Consider the following 20,702-nt stretch of genomic DNA (forward strand, 5'->3'; position numbering starts at 1 on the left):
GTTGTTTGGTTATTTGCCCACCCATTGCTTGCACATGGCCATGTTAAACCCTATGGCCATTCCCACAGACTTCCTCAAGTGCCTGGCAGTGTTTTTTCAATGCAGTCTTCTGAGAGTTAATGTCTTAATTAGAGCTGAAAATGCACTACTGATATAATAAAATGTCTTAACCAGGTCTGCCTTAAACCACTCTAAGTAAAAGCACTATGCATGCCCTTCACTGAAGTCCTGTTAAAAGCAAGCATTGGGAAAGCCAACAGTTTTTACTTGTGTATAAGTGCTAGGCATTTGCCCAGGACTGCTATTAGATGCCTAGGTACCCTTAGAATTCAACTCGCTACCAAATAGTGAGCTGGGTCTTCTCGCGAACTCCATGTTTGCAATGACATGGCATATTGGGGCATCATGACTTCTTTCACACCTTCCAAAGCCTTCCTTGGGCTTACAGACCAACCCCCCCACAGTAGTAGGGACCCCTTTCATTAATGGTGACTCCTTTTAGTACAGAGACGTGTTGTAAATATACCTAGTCTCTCACCTGCAGACTGTTAAATGCAATTAAAGAGATAGCTTTTTTCTCCAAATACTTGACAATCCACATTTTCATAGCACGTGCCATAAACATACCTGTCTCTGGGTTCTTAATTATTTTATATCACCGTTTTTAAAATCCTCTGTGCTCAACTCATTGAACCGGAAGTATACAAGTCTGAGTGGCCTCCACTGGGGTTCCCAACTGCAGATCTCTGTGCCAGGTGCTCAACCCACTAAGCTTTTTTTTACCACCAATCTGTGGCTCAAACTTCACAATGGGGGTCCCTCTAGTTCTGGCTACCGAGTCAGTAGTCCTGAAGTGTTTTCCCACTTGGGCCCATGCAGTCTCGTTTCCTCATCCATCCTGGGGCGATTTGGGCTCAGGACTATAGTTCCCCGTTCCTCCCTTTCATAGACCTGGCCAATGACAGCCCACTACTCCTAATTCGGAGGGCCTGGCAGCTGCCTTCACCTCGAAAATCCGATAGGTTTGTTTAACGGCACCGACATGCCAGCGCCTGAGGTTTTCATCTTTAAATATATTGGTTGAAAGGCAATAGTTGGGGTAAGGCTGCTCCCAGTCCCAGGCCCTAGAACGAGTCCAGGCAGGGTGGGTGAATGTGCAGAAGTTGCATTTCTCTCCACAAATCGTTATTTCAATCCATGCACTATCAGCTATTACACGCACTTCTGGTGCAGACATTGTAGTACTGGGCAGGAACTACACAGTACAGCACAATGCAAATGGCTTATGCACAGCTTCTTCATCTTCTTTCTCCCCGTGACTCCATTTCTTCCCCTCTCCCGCTACCCTTGGCTGGCTCTCATTTCATTCTCAACTTAAATATACTTTTTTGTGTCTTGTCTTTACATCTCTTTACAGTCTTGCGCCTGTCTACCTTTCTTCTCTTGGATTATTCTTTATTCCTTCTCATTCTCTTTGCTCCCATTCTCAATTTCTTTTTGTAGTCCCTCGTCCTCCTTGTGCTCAGTCACGTGTTTTGTACGTTTACCTTGTTGGCTCCCTTGCATTGGAATGTTCTCCCACTTTCTCTTCACTCTATTTCTTCATATTATTTATTCCGTGTCTCACTGAAGACCTATTTTCTTCATTCTGATATACAAGGCTGATTGCTCTTACATTATTACTTCATTTCCCATTTATTTGTACTGTTTTTATGATTCTATGTACAGCGCTTAGGGGTAAGGCGCTATTTAAAACTCAAATAAAAAAAATATACAAATACAAAAAAAGTTAAACATTGTGCAGCGGTGCAACGCGTTGCGCAGAATATGCTGGAATATTGTGTATACTGATAATATTATTGTACTTGGTTACGACAAGTTATTCTGTATAAAGTGGGAGGACCCAATGTGCAACGTGAGCACCAAAGTTAGCATGTACAAGTGTGACATGGAGAGTTTGAGCTGTGTGCAAAGAACCAATGCTGTAAGTGTGCCAGAATGAATTCTGCAAAGTATCCCTGCACAGCAAGATGACTGTTATGTATGGGCAGCGTGTGTGGCAGACTGCCAGCAAATGTAACTCAAAAATGACATTGACAACCCTCAAATTGCTAATTGGAGCAAAGCTTCACGGTCTGTAGATTGCATACATGTCAAAAAATAACATTTATGCAAATTCATTTTTTTTCATAACAACATTTTATTAAGTTGTACAAATCAACATGACATCAATGACAGTACAATGAAACTTAATTGTGATATCTCAGTGGTACCGGATACAGGGATGGCGAGGGATCAAAATAATACCAGCAGGAGCTCCATTGTCCGCTACCGCATCCCATCGCGGTGGTCATCTAGGTAGTTGTAGCCAGAGGACATATGAATAAAGGTCTATGGATTGGTCAATAGAAGGGGCTACTTTGTAGACATCTTGTTATTGGTGGCTTCTAGACTGCGCCGGGAATCTAGTTGCATAATCCATTAAAGGACCCCAAATGTTCATAGTGTTATTGAAGGTATTGGTTCGAATTACAGTCACTTTTTCCGCCACCGCGATGTCCCAACACTTGGACCACCAAGATGCTACTGAGGGACCTTCTTCATTTTTCCACAACCAGGCCATAGAGATTTTTGCTGCAAGGAGTAAGTACGTACATAAACGCGGGATGTGCCCCGAGATTGGTAGGGCCCCCCCCCGTTTCCGCCAGGAGAATAATTCCCGGGTCCCAGGGTATCGTAAGTCCTGTGATATCCTTGATGTGTTTGATCACTTCCCTCCAATATGACTCCGCTCTTGGGCAGGCCCATACCATATGAAATAGGGAGCCAGGGTTGGGGCAGCCTCGCCAGCAGCGATCAGAGAGATTCGGATTAGTTCTATTAATCTGGACTGGGGTCACGTAGTATTTATAACAGAGTTTGAAGCCTCCCTCCATGTTAATAATACATTGTGAGCTTTTGTGCAGTCAGGCCCAGATTTTAGCCCATTCCTCTATTTCTATCTCCCGACCCAGGTCCTTCTCCCACTCGATCATGTACCTTTCTTTTTTCGTGGGATCGGCCCTGTCCAGGAGACGGTGCAGTGCCGAGATTTTACCTCTTTTTGTTGGGGTTGTGAGGGAGATCTCTAGAGCTGTCAGCTCTCTGGCGCATTTCTCCCGCACCGCTCTATGAGACAGCCAGTGCCGTATTTGGGTATAATGGAATCTCTCCCGCTCTTGTACCCTGAACTTCTCTTTACATCTTTCGAATGAGAGGGGAGAACCCTCCTCCATAAAGTCACCTGTCCTGAGCAGTTTTACACACACTGACACAACTGTTTAGAGTCGGCCAAAACACACCGTGTTGCCAAACAGAAAGGACAATGGCAATTAGGTAATTCACCTCTTGTGTAGGACTAACTGAACGCCGCACCTTGTTTTTGGGATTAACTATCGCAGCTGCTGCAACACTATCTGTAGATTAATGGTGGTTAAAATTCTTAATGGGGGAAAATCAACCGTTAGTCTTTTCGCTTGTGAGGTTTTTGAATGGAATTTTTACTGAGACGTTGTGATGAATGCATGCAAAGAACGGATAGCCAGCCGCATAGGAATGGGAACTCTTCATTACAACTGTTGCTGGCTGGCTTGAGGAGATATATGTTTTTAGAGGAATGTATGGAAACTTTTTGTTAAAGGTTTTAAAGGTTTTTTAAAACGACACAAACACATTTATGTTAATTTTGTATCACGCTCAATTCTTCAAAAACAAATGCATTATAGACCATAACACAAACATGTACTCGACTGTGCAGCGTTGTAAGTGTAAACAACAAGTTTAACTAACATTCAAACGGCTCCGACCGCAGATAACTAAATTCGTGTAACTTGCACAGCGCCATTTTTATATCTTTACACTCTGTTTTTCTAAAATGTTATAAGTTATAAAATACAAGTAGCAGAATGCACTGAAATAAAAAAAAAACTGGATGGATTTGCAGGTCGCCACTGGAAACCTTACCTTCACTAGATCCGAGCGTGGGGTTGCAGCTGCAGGATGGTGCCCACCTTGCCCGGCCTGCCCCCACCTCTGCTGGGTCACCCATGGCTTTGGTGAACTGCTCAGGGAGCCTGCCCAGCAGGCGGCCGGGCACTGCGTCTTTGGGGACGTCGGTGTTGAGCACGAGCATGGGGATCTTGATTGGGTGGAGGTGGTTCTCACTGCTCCTGGATAGGGGTGGGAAGACTTCCTTATTGCTGAGGTGAGGAAGATGGAGAACACAGACTCATGCTTTCATGCTAAGAAACCACCAAAGAAACCACCAAATGCTTCTGAAGTTAACTCTTGAAAGCACGAGACGCAATGGCAATGGCGCCCGCACTGCATGAGTCAGCCGTGGTGCTTCTTATAATAGGGGTCACCAAGGCCATGCCAGGGGTAGCGAGGGAGACAGCAGGGGTTGTAGCTGTGACCCCTAGCAACTCCCAAATGATGTCCATGTCGATGTTCCTATTCTTTAATTTTTGGGAATCAACAATGCCATACTTCAGATCCTGGGGTTGTGTGCAGTGGTGTAAATTGTCAAAATGTACTGGGGGAACTCCCTCACCTCCCCGTCCTTCACGTGGGGAGGAGGGGATAGCATGCAAGGGGGAGTAGGTGGGTGGGTGGATTGTCAGTGGTGTGGATGGGACTGAGGAGACGGAGCTATGTATGGAATAATGTGGGTGCCCTGAATATTGGATGCTGGCTGCTTTGCATTGAAACAATGTAATTTTTGGAACATAGGAATGACCATCAATTTAGAAAACATGTCTGTGATAGTAATTCAAATGTGCATTCATCCGAGCATGCAATGCACACTGGGTATGGTGCTCATTTCATCTGTCAAAGTAGTCATCCTGACAGTAAAATGTGTGCAAAGCTTGAGACATATAAACAGCTCTGGACAGTTTCCTTGTTTGAGTTTGAGCTGTCTCGGTGGCCAAAGGACAACTTTCAAATTGTAAACTTGCTGCATGCAGCTCCAAACACACAGCATTCAGGAGACTCTGGCGGTCAGGTGAGAGAGTTCCTCAACCTGGGGGGGTTTGGCCCTTGCGTCTACATGGAACGGTTCTCTGGAAAGATCATTTTTGCCCAAGCACACCTCTGTCTTGTGCCAGCCCAATTCCTTCACTGGTGGTGTGAGATATCGTCAACTTGCTTATATGCCCCTGGGAATTTGTAGACCTGCAACGTTGGTTAAACAGAGCTATTCACTGCTTGCATAGACGTGGGCAGTGGTACTTCTCCTTTCAGAGGTAGGACTATTCCTCTTCCTGTAGCCACCAATCACTGTGGACAAGCCACTGCCTTTCTACTTACTAGAGACCACTCCCTGCTAACAACGGATACTGCCAGGTTTTGACAATGCTTCCTACACCTGAAGCATCTTTTTACTGCAAGTTTTGTCTCTGTGAAACCTTTGAGGTGCCATCATGGGAGAACGTTTTCTAGAATATGATGCAGAAGCCCACCCTTTGTAAATAACCCTCCCTTAACAAGTGTTTTGGAACTGGTGTCTCTCCTTATCCGCCTTAGTAATTCTTCTGTCTCCATGGCTGTTGACTAAAGGATGGTCTTGCTTCATGCTGCCACATCTGGACATTGGCCTTGTGGAGATGAACACCCTTTTGTCTCAACTCTGGAGGTGGAAGCTGATGCTACATAGTGTCTGGGGTCATCACAGTGTCCCTAAAATGCCAACTAGTTCAGCACTGCCCCACTCTCCATGGCTGAGGAACTGAAACAGCTTATTAGCTATAAATCACCTGGTTCAACAGTTTGAGAACTGGTTGCATTCTGGAGAAACCCTACAGCCTTGTGGGCAGTCTGTCTAATGTCCCACTGTATGGAGAACGTTTGGGGCAAATTAATGAAGGTGTTGCAGTCCCGCTGCACAGCCCCCGCCCCCAAGGTCTTAACATCAACTAAGAGAAGAGGTGACTTTTCCATGTATTGCCTTGCTGCGTAGACCCACAACCTTCAAACTGTGAGTGCCCCCCATCTTGGCACAGTGCCAGCTGGCTTCCTGTGGCTTCCTGTGGCAGTACTCAAAAATGCACCAGAGACTTATCATTGCCTAGAGGATTCAAGAGATGACCTTTCAAACCACTACCATTGAGCAAAGTGCAGAATTCTGACAGACCTCTTCTTTGTATTCTTTGTATTAATCTATTATTATTATTAATAATAATAATAATACTATTATTAAATATTATTAAAATTATTATTATTATTATTATTTATTATCTATTTTGTTCTATTGTATTAATTGCTGAACATAAAGGTATAACAAAGAAACGTTCATATTCTAATGATTTTTACTATCCTTAATTAGGCCTGCGAGAGGGGGCGGGGGGTTGGCCTCTCAGCCAATCAGGGAAATCGGAACATGGACTTTACCTCATGGTAAAACCCAAGTTCCGAGTCCCCTGAGCAGCAGGAGGCTGCCATTTTCCCTACTGGGAAGCACGTAAGTCCTCTCCCATGCCTCACCCCCACCAGCACTTCAACTGTATCCTCTGTTCATTCCCCTCACTTACTTGAAGCTGCATGGTTACTCGCCGGCACCTGAAACACAATGGGCCTCATTACGACCCAGGCGGTAAGGGGTTAACGGCGCCGTAAAAGGTGGCGGCACCGTTAACTCCTTACCGCCTAATTACGAGGTCCCTTTGCGGGTCCCTACCTTAGCGGCTGGTTTTTACCAGCCGTTAAGGATTGGTCCCGCAAAGGGACCTTGGAGGTAATTACGGTACCACAATTTGCGGTACCGTAACTACCACCTTCCCCATTTCCATTGAGCCCTATGGGGGCAAAAATGGGAATGGGGAAGGGCAAATGGTGAATGGGGAATTACCACCCCGCCAACCTTGGAATGGGGCAGTAATTCCGCCATTCACCATGGCGGAATCGGTAAAATACCGGCGGCAACCATGGCGCTGCTAGCGCCATGGTTACCGCCTGGGTCGTAATGACCCCCAATGTGTCCTAACACTTTCCCATTGCAGCAATGGATGCCATGAAAAGGGAGAAGGGACTACATGTGTTTCCCTTCTCCCTTGACCATGGTGCCCATCTTGGTTTATAGGTTTTTTTGGGTTGAGAAACCGAAAATGTTAGCATCTTGGAAAACCATTCTTTGATGCTAATAGCAATAAGCAATAGCCCCTTAAGGCGGGGGGCTTTACCTGGTCTGTTAGTGTCCAGGCTAACATTAAGGCCCGTACGTTGCTCAGCCTTTAACTGGCCCCAGGCATTACCAGACCCGTTAATGTCTGCGCCCTTTGTTTTTTGGGCTAAATTATAATACTGGGATGTTGTCATTTCATTTGGTAACGGCCCTCAAAATGTAGCAACGTTGCTTTGATGCAGCCTATCAAAGCTGCCCTCAGTTTACTGCCTGGGACCAAAACAACTATGAGTTGTTATGTTCCCTTGCATAGGGGCTCCATTTTGTATACTACTGATGCACGTACGTGGAGACCATGTACGTCAAGATGTGTTAGATACAGAGGCCAACAGCAAGCCAGAGCTATTTCACAAGGCCAGTATCTCAGGATAGATCAATAGCGCTGGGGCAGAGTTATTCACATGTCAAGATCTCCTGATATATGACTGAACCCGCAAGTCCTAGAGCCACCCCAAGACACCTGTCTGCCTAGAATCAAGCTAATTTGCCCAATAAACCAGTTCCTTTGTGGATGTTAGTGTGCAAGAGTCATAAAGACCACACGTGACAGTTCAGACTAAAACAGTACCGAATGTTTTGGAGTCCATTTCCCCAGGAATTGGCTTTGAATTGAATACTGTAGATATGACATAGAAAGGAACCTCACATTGCAGTAAACCCTGTGCGTGCGTTAAGCACACACTTCACATGACTGCGTGCAGTGCACAGGTTCTAATCCCATCCGTTTGTCATTCTGGGGTCAGTAAACCGTGCCCCGCCAGGTGGGCAGAAATACTACTCAATATTTAATTGGCAGTCATCACTACCCCAAATGATGGTTTGGGGTCCCGACATGAGTGATGCACGCATGATGGGTTGTTGTCTTGCATGCCTGTGACTGGCTACTAGCAGTATGTTTCGTGAGTGTGATATGTGTATGGCTCCGTGAATGCCATTTGGAGCTGGGGACGGACTGGTAGGTGTTTTGAAGTAATTCTTTGTTTTTCTGCATGAAAATAACCTCCCAAATGTTGCTCCACCATGCAGAAAGGAGCGCACCCTTAGAATGTTTGCAACCCTGAGCCCGAGTCAGCCCTGCTGCCATTGGTGAATTGATTCCTAGTAGGTCAAAGAGGATAAAAACACTACTGATGTATTGTATCTTGCCAAGAAGCTCTTTCCAATATATTTGGGTGTAAGGGCAGAACAACTTCATATGGGCCAAAGTGCCAGGATCACCAGAACCGTTCCTACAAAAGGGGGAAATATTTTCATCGAGTTCAGAGGGGGGCCCCTAGCTTCTAGACAATATTGTGTAAGATAATTCCTTAATAGAGGGGCTATGGGAGACTATATGCACCCTTGCATGTTTCACTCTTCTTTCTACCTGTGCATGTGCAGCATTTTTCAAAGGGGACATGTAATCACCTCTCGGGTGATTAAATGTCAGACCTGAACACCCTCAATTCCATCTACTCTACGATCCACTCCTGGATGGCATAAAACTGGTTGTGCCTCAACAGCGAGAAGACTGAACTTCTGTTAATTGGAATCCCGTCCACCCTGGGTACACTAGACAAGCAGTACAGTTCCTTTACCATTGATAACATCCCCATTGCTGTCTCCCAAACCATTAAGACCTTGGGTGTTTACCTGCAACATAACTTAACTATGAATAGGCAGGTTAATGCCATAGGATCTTGCTCTGCGTATCGCTCCAAACTACTCAATGCAGCTAGACCTTTCATATCCCAATAGAACTGCCTCTCCATTGCTAGGGCAATAATTGAGTCAAGGCTGGACTACTGTAATGCCCTCTTTGTAGGGACATCATGTAAGAATCTTGCCAAACTCCAACTAGCACAAAACAACGCTCTCCGGGCTGCAACAGGCATCTCACGCAGAGACCACATCTCTGAGGTCAGGATGCAGGTCCACTGGCTTCCCATCAAGAAAAGGATTGTCTTCAAAACACTCGCTCTGATGCACAAGTGTGTCCATGACCTGGCACCTCCCTACCTAGCACATAGGATATCTAAACCCATTTCCTCCAGGCCCACCAGAGTGGCATGCCCCAACAGGATTACAGTACCCATAACCTGCAGCGGCACTAGCTTCCCCACTAATTCCACCACCTTCTGGAACACCCTCGCACCCCACATCAGGCCGATTGACTCTCATGCAGCATTCCGGAAAGCCATCAAAACCAGGCTCTTTGTTTGACAAATGTACATGTTCCTATTCTATGTATCACTGTGAGTGTACCTATAATTACCTGCATGTACCGCTGTATATGCAACCAAACTACCTGTACTAAGTTACTTTTGCTGGGCTGCATACATGTAACCCTGAATGAAAACCCTTCTTACGCTCTGATTATAGCGCCACGATGCCTGTGGGCTGTAGTGCGCTCTACAAATCCAAATAAATAAATGATCCAGCAGCGGTATAATAATGAAATGCGTCCATTGCAAATGCTTTCAACGATGGTATGTTGCAGAGGCAAGGGAGAGTGGAAACCAGATGCCCGGATCTTTGGGTCTGAAAACCAGTAATGAAATTGAACGCTCCTACGCTATGAGCCCAAAAAACTTCTTTATGTTCTGTAAAATGAGCAAAGGATACCACAGGAGCAGCTCAGAGCAACAGAGGTTTGAATACCGGATCGTGCTTAGAAACCAAACTCAGGTTTGGTATTAGGCGTGTTATAAAAAGCCACTAAAATAAAATAAAGGTCAGTGGAATGTCAGAGCAAAATAGTGTCCAATATAAGGGTTCCTGGTGAGCCTTGAACGTCCAAGGAGCATATGAATAAGAAAACAGAAAATCATCAAGACTGTATTTTGTCACACTCCCCTCTTTTTTAGTTTGTTTCTGGACAGTACTCTACAGTTTTCAATATTTCATTAAAAACATTCTATTTTATTATTTCAGTACTAACCAATCTTGTAAACATCTTTCTTTATAAGGAACACATTTTCAAAAACACATCCATTTGTACCAAAAAGACAAAGAGCCTTCAACATAATATTCTCTACAATAAAAAACATTTCAACAAATAGCCTGCTCAATGGTGTACTTCGAGATGGGGGCTTCCAGAGTCAGGTGGACAGATTCTTCAATGAAACTGACTCAATATAAGATTCATGAACAGTAGGATTAACCTACTCCCTACCCATAAGAAAGCTAAAGAATTTAGTGTGAATCTCAACTATTCGCTCTTTACTATGATGGATGATGCTCTGTGAATCAGTAAGGTTTGGGATATAGTTCCTTGCCGACAAAGGCTTAAGCCAACAGGCGATTGGCTTGATATCCTTTCCAGTAGTTACATTGCTTGCTTTTGAACAGGCTGTATGCAATCTTATCAGCAGCATGAGGTTCTTCTATCGACTGCCCCAGGCATAATTGCAGAGGGATTGCAATGAGCCCTTCCGCTTATGCTTTTGTTCTTTCTCACTGACTTCTTTTTCAAGTTGCAGCTGTTAAGATTGTCTTACTTTAACACAGGTCGGAACCTTGCTGATAGCCATGCCTCTGAAAACTGCTTTCATCCCATCCCAGACTCTGCTTCATTTACATTTTTGGAGACAGGTTTTCTGTAAAATAATATGCAATTGGTAGAGATCTCGGCCTAAATATTTGGTTTTTGGAAATAGGGTGATAGAGACTACAAACTGGTTTGCAAAGGGGTGATATTCAAGCAACCTTTAGGGAAATTAAAACTAGAGAGTGATCAGAGGAAACTCTAAATCAAATTCTATAGGGAAATGTAAGGAGCCCAGGACTAAGAAACAAGAAAGAAATATGTTCTGGAGAATCTCCTATGACCACAAGAAAACTGCATATAATCCCTCTCTGAAGGGTGCAAAAATTGACATCTCGATGGCCCGTTACTCCCAGAGAACGTTTGCAAGTGCAATTAAATTCCAAAATTCTGTATCAGACGGGGAAGTGTGTTATCAACAAGCAGGTCCATTACCAAATAAAAATCACCCCCAATTATTATTTCGCCAGCTATGAATATATGGTTGCCACCCAAAGACACTTGAGAAGGGACTCATATGGTTTTGAATTGTGAAAATAGATGGACATCTGGGTAACCAAGTGTCTATATAGGAGACCTCTCACCAGTAAACCATGGCGTTCTGGATCACCCAGAGAGTCATGCTCAATGGATGGGACATCCCCCACAAGGCCTCTACTGTCTTCACCGCCCGAGGCAAAAAAACAACTGTTTAGGGACCCCCTATAATGCATCCTGTGGGCAGAGGTATGTCTCTTGGAGCATCCCTATCCCAGCACCCCTGTTCAGACGGCACTTCAGAAGAGCGTTCTGCTTCAATTACTTTAGAGGAGAATTGAGTCCCTGAACTGCCAGGCAGATCATGCTCGACCCCGCTGTAGAGGACACTTGCAATGCATGACCACATTCGATAGACCACTGTGTGGGACCTGGCTCCCCTCTTCAGGCCAAACTATGTGTATCTGTGCCATGTTTCGATTTCTGTTGATCCGCTTGTCTAGGGTTAGGGTAAAGAGAGAGATGACTTTCCCTATCTAGTTCTAATCACCTACAAAATGTTGTAGGTGATTAGAACTAGATAGGGCAAGTTTTCTCCCTCTTTACCCTAACCCTAGACAAGTGGACCACCAGCGGGACCTAGGGATAGATATTTCCAGGGTTTAGTTAGAATGTTGGAGGTCAGGGCAGACTTAGGCTACATATCTAGTAGAAATGTTGAAATGAGTTTTGAATTGTAAACCTGTGATATTTGTTGTGTGATACATGTACTGGGGGAATCGATTTCTGTTGAACCAGTGATTACCCCCAAAACAATCTTCCATAACAGAGGGTCATTTTTAAATAGGCTCATATTTCTGTTGTTGTTCAATTAAAATGCTTTTGTAACCAACATTTATCCGAGTAATAAAGAACTTGTACTCAATTCTCTAGAGGTATTTTTCCAAAATAAGCTGCTGATGCTTTGGCATCTTCTAGGGAGCCGGGAAAATACCCCCCTTATATCCTATCTGCCTCAGTGAGGGTGACGACAGCCGTCTAGCACGATGGCCTCAAGGTTGACAGGAGCAACACTTCGCTTGTTGGCCCAGTGCATGTCTTTTCCATTTCATAAACATGTCTACTCATCTGCAAACTTTTTTGCCTTCATGTAATTGTTTGCTATGTTTCTTATGCATACATCATTCCAATGTGTACAGCTTTTCATCCCATAGTTTAAAACAATGTCCATTGTAAATCCTGTGCCATCTTCTGTAATGACAGAAAATGAATATTGCTGAATCAGAATTGCAATTGTTTTCATAGGTTTTCTCTTTGGAAGCATTCTGTCAGCTCTGACTTTTGCTAACCCCATTCCTAAATCATATCATGCTGTACTTGCATTTTCTCATCATCAACCATCAGGGGTGTTGCCAGGTCTGGAAAAGACCCGGGGCTAAGCTGATGTCGGAAGTGTCGGGACTGGGGGCTAGCTAGCCTTTTGGATGTAGCTCCTGAGATTCTATCCGGGGCTACAACCAAAAGACCAGGGGCTATAACCCCCTTAGCCCCCCCCTAGCAACGCCTCTGTCAACCATTGCCATAGTCTTTGCTTGTCTCTTGCGTTCAACCTCCAAGGATTACAAAAGACACAGCTCAGTTGACCTCTCGTGAGCTACCCCCCAGCACAATCCCATGTCATGTTCACATTGCCCATGCCATCTCAGTTTCCCATTGCCCAAAGAACACTGCGGAAAGCCAGTTTCATATTGCGCCCAGAAAATGGTTGCCCAAGTTATGCACATTGTCAAGTCATGTAATTTCACCTAGAAAAAATCCATGCCCATTTCACATAACCCCAAGAAAATCGTTTTACCTGTTTTAACAGTGCCATGATGGCATTGTAACCTTAAGCGCATTGTCATTACAATTTCCCATTGCTCCCAAAAAGTTGCCACATGCCACTTTCACATGTGCAGCAGATACATGTTATGCTGCGTTCTTGCTGCCCTCAGAACAAGTTTCACATCAGCCCCAGAAATGTCCTTTGCATATTTCATACTGTCCCCAGAGCATTGCACCACGACTCTAACATTTTCACCAGAACATTACCAAGCTGGTTTCACATTCGGGCTGGAATGCAACCATGACCAGGCAGGGAGTCGCTCATTCTTAAGCGACTCCTGTTAGTCTGGCTTTGCTTGTGTGCCCCATCCCTGTGCCAATCCTTGCACAGGCAGAAACAGACTTGTTGAAGGAGACATGTATGATTCATATTGCAATTCCACACCATTGACTCAAAGCATTACTATGCCATTGCCATTTGCACATTGCCTGCAGTACATGTATAGGCTAGTTTTAATTTCTGCCAACAAATTCCCATTTGCCAGTTTACCATTTTACCTTAAAATCACCATGCTAATTTCCACAGCTTCCCCTACCCATCAAACAATTTCTTGTTTCCAGTTTCACAGTTTCCTGAACATTGCCACCTCAGTTTCACAGTGCTATGTCAGTTTCATATTGCCCCAGTTTAACAAAGTGCCATGATATACCATTTGCCTAGATAATTACAAATACAGATTTGCATCACTTCCAAATCATTACCTTGCCAGTTACAATAGTGCCTTGTGATGTTCACTTTGCGCCAAGTATAAACATCATCTTCACACTGCATTGTCCCATCATGTCATTTTCTCAAACCCCCTAAAAAATGGATTGCTCAATTACATTTTCAAATTGGATCCAGGACAATTTGATGCACACTTCACAGTCCCATGCCGGTTTCCCATTCTCCCAGTTAAGCCTATTTTCATTATGCAGAATCCAGGATAAATTTGCTATTTATCCACCGAGTTTTTCCACATGCCCTTGAAAAATAAATAAGCCTTTAATGCAGGAAGCAGACATCTCAGTGCTTGATAGCATGGATAAGGGCACTCTCCTCTGTATTTAATAGATGTTGATCTCAGTCAACATTCTGGTAAGAATACAGGACCTGAGGTTGGATAATGTAATGCCTAGAACAACCTTTCCAGAATGGAAAGACTTTACACGTGGTCATCACTGTACTGATTGTGTGGGATGGCTAATGAACATTTTAACCCTTGATTGCGAAATCACAAGGAGTCATGTGATCTTTTTGCTGGATGCTGAAGATCTAGACTCAATGCTATTTTTTTACCTTAAATCTGTTTGGGACAAAGATAAAACTCCTCTGTATAGCGGAAGCAATGACCACATGCCATAAAGCTTGCATGATTGCTGATGGCTACAAGGTTTGGGCTCATTACATGAATGAGGCAGGACAACTGGCAGAGACTACTGGAGCAACTAGGAATGTACAATGAGTAAGGATGTTTGACATTTTTCCGCACATCTTGCTATGTCTGGAAGATGTCGTTCGGTATGCCAGGAATCCAGAAGAGCTTGGTAGTGTGCAGTCGTACCTGCAACGTTCCAAGTGCTAGATGGAATTACCAATAAACAATCTCAGACCCAAATATCCGGACAGACTCAAAGAAAATGGCAAGATACTACTTTATTATCAGCTTAAATAAAGCAGGACAACGTTGGTGAACAAACTGATTCCAGCTCACTTTCATCTACATTTCAATTACACAATGGTTTTATACCTCGATGTATGTCGGCTCTGAGATCATCCTATATGGCAAACAGTAAAAACCTATGGAGGGAAGGGATTGGTTAAGGGAACATATATATCTATACTTTATTTAGGCATTAGTAACATAACTGGCGGCTCCCTATCAGGTAGGCATGCTTTGAACTACATCTTACTATGTAAAATACAGATTAATAGCTAGCAGGATAACAGCAACAGATTGGCTTCTGCAACAATATATGGCACACTGCTACATAGGCCTTCATGATTGGTTGGCATTCTCTGCCAACCTTGGACACTCAGCTCATTAGCCGCATGTAAGCAACACAAAACCCAGGTGCGGGCAACAACATCAGACTACTGCCAACTTCGTCAATTACCCTACCATCTCTCATCGGTTAGGCCATAAACCAAGGCTTCTTCTCTGTAGTTGACCTTGCTGACTGTTTCTCTTATTACTTCAGTTACATCTTCATTCTTTGAGTATTCGCATATTGTTTCAGTGTATCCTAGTATCTTCTCTTCATGACATCACTTTACTCTGGTCTGATTTCACTTATAGCTCTTCTATATTCAGTCGTGTATGCAGACATCCTTCCACCACATCAGTGTGAGGGTACATTTGATACAGTTGTCTAAGTGCGTAACGTCTCTCATATCTTCGATGCGGTATTGGGACGATTACTGGTGTCACACACAGTGCTCTCTTGCTGTTCTTCCAGTATGCCGGAGGTGAGGGGGCGGACACTAGAGGTGATGTGTACATCTGTCTCTCTACAATTACTCGGCAACATTATAGTTTTAATACAGATTAATAGCAGAATTACAGCAACGGATTGGAATCAATGTATGGTACACTGCTACATAGGCCCTCATGAATGGTTTGCATTCTCTGCCAACCTTGGACACTCGGCTCATTAGCAGCATGTAAGCAACACAAAACCCAGGTGTGGGGAACAACGTCAGACTACTGCCAACTTCATCAATTAGCCTACCATCTCTCATTGGTTAGGCCCTAAGCCAAGGCTTCTTCTCTGTAGTTGACCTTGCTGACTGTTCTCTTCCTTGGGACTTTTAAGGCAGTGTAGGTATATTGTTATCTTCAGTTGGAGCTTAATGAACAGGACTTGTTTTGAGTCTTGCCCCACGTGTGACGAGACCACGATTTTGTCAATTTCGACCTTTTATTGAGTGCTATTTAATTCAATCAAGCTTAGTGGTATTACTCCTCTTGGCCTCTAGAGACTTGGTTGCTTTTTCTTGCATATGTTGTCTGCATCTTTAATTGTTCAATACTTGGCACATGCAATTTTTTTCTCCTTTACTTAATCTAAGAGAAATATGTAATGCGTAAGTAGCTTATCCTCTTTGACTCCCCTTGTGCCTTGCAGTTGCCTCTTGATATGGCATCCTTAATCACAAGCCAAACAGATATTCTTTGTTCCTCGCACAAAGCTGTTTTAAAGTGCCTGTCAACTCTGCACTTCTAGTCCCTCCCTTCAAGACTTCTTGCCTATTATTTATACAAAACCGACATCCATCTTTCCATCATGGCCGCTTCACTCGCATTATATTTTCTCTTGCAGCAAGCTTCTTTATGTCTCATCGACCTTGCATTTCTGCATATATACATTTGCTGATTCTCTGCTTACTTCTCTTCTTAGTTTATATGATTTCTTCACATTTGCGTACATGTTTCTCTTATTACTTCAGTTACATCTTCATTCTTTGAGTATTCACATATCGTTTCACTGCATCCTAGTGTCTTCTCTTCAGGACATCATTTTACTCCGGTCTGATTTCACTTATAGCTCTTCTATATTCAGTCGTGTATGCAGACATCCTTCAACCACATCAGTGTGAGGGTACATTTGATACAGTTGTCTAAGTGCGTAACGTCTCTCATATCTTCGATGCGGCATTGGCACGATTACTGGTGTCACACACAGTGCTCTCTTGCTGTTCTTCTAGTATGCCAGAGGTGAGGGGGCGGGCACTAGAGATGATGTGTACATATGTCTATCTACAGTTACTCAGCAACATTATAGTTTCCACTCCAAAAATAAATCTGACAAATGTATTCTCTTTTTCAACTTTTAATGCCCAAGCAGACACACCTTGTCATAATGAATTGTTAAAGGTGGCCATGGACCATTTAATATTCTAGGGAATTAAGGCCTTTCCATATTTACATGTTGAATATACCCCTTTGATAGATATACTTGTGAGAAACCCAGGCAGATGGACTTTTTTCCCCTGTTTCCATGTTGGACAGACATTATCGTGTGTGTTGAGGATCAGTAGATAACATTTCTGAATGTTGAAAGCATAGAGGTTTGGGTGACTATAAAGAAGCCCATGTTTTACACGTGGTTGAGCGGGTTCAGTTTAAGATCAACTGTAGAGTCAACAGGTCTCCATTAATTCTCAGCGTATCTGGCCACAAGAGAACTATTTTTGTTGGAGGGTGTGTAAGCAGAGATATCATGCCACAAAGACTTACATGCCGTAGAGTTGCCTGAGATTCCAGTCTACATTCGCACGTGATTCTGGAGCCATCTTTAGATGTGTATCCTGGGCTGTGTATGCCAGTGCTTGGATTTGACTGGGGTGGAATCATTGAAGATCATCCACAATCAGAGACAAGTGATACCATTATTTAATCTTGATGGTGTATAGATAGAATCTCATGTCACTGGAGTCAAAGAGAGGCCCTTTCTGCATGAATCCCGAACTGGCATACTTTAGTGGATGAGCTGAATGGCTGGTGCACAAGGGAGGATTGAATTAGAACCATTTTGCCAGAGGTTGACAGGAATGTAAAATGGTCCCTTTCAAATCGGTCTCAGATTCATACAGGAATTCAGTGGAATGCTGTGCAAAGGTAAATGTTCTCATGTATCATCTAAGATTATATTGTATGCCTATTAATTTGCTCTGTGGCCTGTTTACATGCTTTCCCCTTGGCTGTGCATCTAGGCGCATCATTTCACTGTATTCCTGAACTTGTAACACAACTGAAGTATTAACATCCTCTGGTATGCATCAAGCATTGAGAATGATTTTGCCTTCATTAGTACCTTGGAAGAGTTAAGAATGAAATACCAAAAACAGCAGCTTCTAAAATCTTGTACTGCCCACTGAATGGTCTTATGTTTTGGATTGCATTTTGCAGAGATTCTAGTTTAGCTGCAAGATGAGTGTTTGCAAAGGTCAGTGGGCATCTCTCTAAAGCCTAAATTAAAGATGACAACTTAACTGCAGTGGGGCTTTCGACCACAACCTGTAAGAAGCAATGTTCCCTGTCGGAGCAGATGTCAGAGGATGTCAGAGGATTGGATGTCTGCATGCATAATGTTGTCTCTTGACTAGGGGCCACTATTGGAGTGACAGAATATACTTGAAATGGAGAGCAGTCAGTGTTGTGGTGTGGGTCTGCAAATACCAAAGTGCCCACCATAGTCCTGCGCTTGTGGCCATTTGATTCTGAGGTGCCACCTCAGTCTGTAAGCTCACAGGAGTCCACATGACTGCATTCTATCAACAGATGCTGCCTTGCTTTGAGAAGCCATCCTATTCTGGAGACATCTGTGTAGATACCTTTGGAAAAGGGGTGTAATATAGTAAAGGTACATCAAGTGGGACCTCTCTCAATATGGGTGAGCCTACAAACCTCACCTGAGCGCCAACCAAGCCCTGCTCTGAGAAGTGCCTGCATTGTTTGCTAACCGGTGTCCCTTTTTAGTACCTTTTGAACAGGTTCTGCCATCCTGGTTGTGGCCTAGAGCATTGTCTTGCGGTCCCCATCAGGAATGTATGTTGCCCTGGTAAGGAATGAAGTCCTAGCATTTGGATGCTGCCCATCGAGCTGTGGGAGTACACGGTTCCAGCTGCCATCCTGTCGAAAGGTTCTAAGGCTTGAAATCTGTCTGCATCTTGAGAAAAGCCTTTCAACCTTGAATGTCTACACACCGCCCCAAGTCCGCAGACGTCCTCTTGGACATGTTGCTTGATTGGTTGCAATGTCAGCTTAAAGTCACACAGAGGCCCTTTTCTATTGGCTGCCTCGCTGTGTAGACCCATAGGGCTCAATTCATGGAACTTTCAGCACGGTGCAAAGTGACTTTATGCTGTCAACAAACACCCTGATTCACAGAGCTGTGTAAAGTGTATTTTTGCAGGGCAAAGTAACTTTGTACTGGTGCAAAAGTGGTGCAAAGTGACTTTGCACTGCAACAATACACTTTGCACTGCTCTGTGAATCAGGGTGTTTGTTGGCAGTGCAAATTCACTTTGCACTGCGCTAAACGTTCCATGAATTGGGTCTCTGCATGGCAAGCCCAGGTCTCTCTTGGCGCAGGCCTCTCTTTTGATGATTTCTGGCTTTGGGACAATGTACTGATATTTCATCTCATTCCGTGCCTTTTGTAGGACACCTCAGAAGCAGATTGTGATCTGTTCCGCATGTTCCCTTTTCACATTTTAGACTCGGCCTCCCACCATGCTGTGTTTGAGGTGCGGAGGCCTCATGCTGTCCTGCAATGCACAGATTTGCTGGACTTTCATTTTCTGGATCATTTCATTTTCTTCCTGCTTGGTTTTCTTTGGACTTTTTCTTTCTTTTCTGTGCTGTATTGCAATGTTGCCACCTTTTCTTACATTGTTCCATCTCATACATTTTTTTAAAGCACTTAGGTGTAGGCGCTATAGAAATAAACAAACAAAAAAACAAAAGAAATACGAAGCCGGATTTCTTTGGCAGTACCCACCAGTGATCTTGTGTGATTTTGTATTGCAGAAGGTGTTTTGTGAAACACCATACATTGGGCACAGCATAGTGATAGCAATCCCAAACTAAGGGGCCTGATGATTGGTAAACTTGAGCTCAGCTTGAGACTATGCTGAGGCATGCCATTGCCCAGAGAGCTCAAGGGAAGGCGTTTGCAGCCACGCTTGTTTGTGCAGTGAGTGGGCTTGTGATAGTCATGTACTTTCAAATCTCAACATGTTGATGCTGTTGTTTGTTTTAATAACAGCAACACCTTTTTGTTATGAATGTCTGTCAGTTCTCGCAGATTAAGTAACATATAAATGTGCAATACATTTCCGTGGGTAATACATTATATTTTTAGAGTAGACGGCTAAGGAAATATGCATTTAAAGAGTTTGCATATCTGTGAGGTGCTCTAGCTTCACCCGTGGTGTCCTGTGGTGGCGGCCCTCATTTACCTCCTCTGGTCCCATCCACCACTACAAGCCACCTGTTCATTTCTCGCCTGTGCCACCAACTGGTTGGTGCGCCATATCACTTTGTCCATTTCCTTTCTGCCTCAGAAGGGCAGTCATGGAGCTCTCGCAGTGTCATTTTCGGGGACATTAGGAGCAGGCCATCAGCTCATTCATCCTACTATCCTCCCCCACCCTGCAAGGCCCTCTTAGAGGGATAAGAGGCAGGACCAGTTTTCAAAGGTGAACATCACAAATGCTGCAGCAAGTTTTATTGAAGCATCAAGCCAGGAGTGATCTTACAGGTGATCCGTCTCTCCACCACACCTCAGGATTATTCTACACTGGGTGTGGCTTCTTAAGCACCCCCCTCCTCCCGTCGGTGTCCAGAGCACCCTGCCAGGTAGACCCGTCCCTCACTAATCAATTCCCTCTCTACCCATGGCCATTTCTTTGTTTACTTTTTCTTTTTGTTATTTTCTTTTCTTCTTTCTTCTTTCTTTCTTCTATTCATGACATTTTCTTCCATTCCATCTTTCTATTCATTCGTTCTTTCAACACATTCTATCATTCTAATTCAATTGCTTAGTTTCTTTCTTTACATTCTACCCTTCTTCATTGTTCTCTTACTTCTCTTTCTATTTTCCCATTTC

The sequence above is a fragment of the Ambystoma mexicanum genome, chromosome 10, assembly GCF_040938575.1.
Source record: "Ambystoma mexicanum isolate Mex_15411 chromosome 10, UKY_AmexF1_1, whole genome shotgun sequence".
NCBI lineage: Eukaryota > Metazoa > Chordata > Amphibia > Caudata > Ambystomatidae > Ambystoma > Ambystoma mexicanum.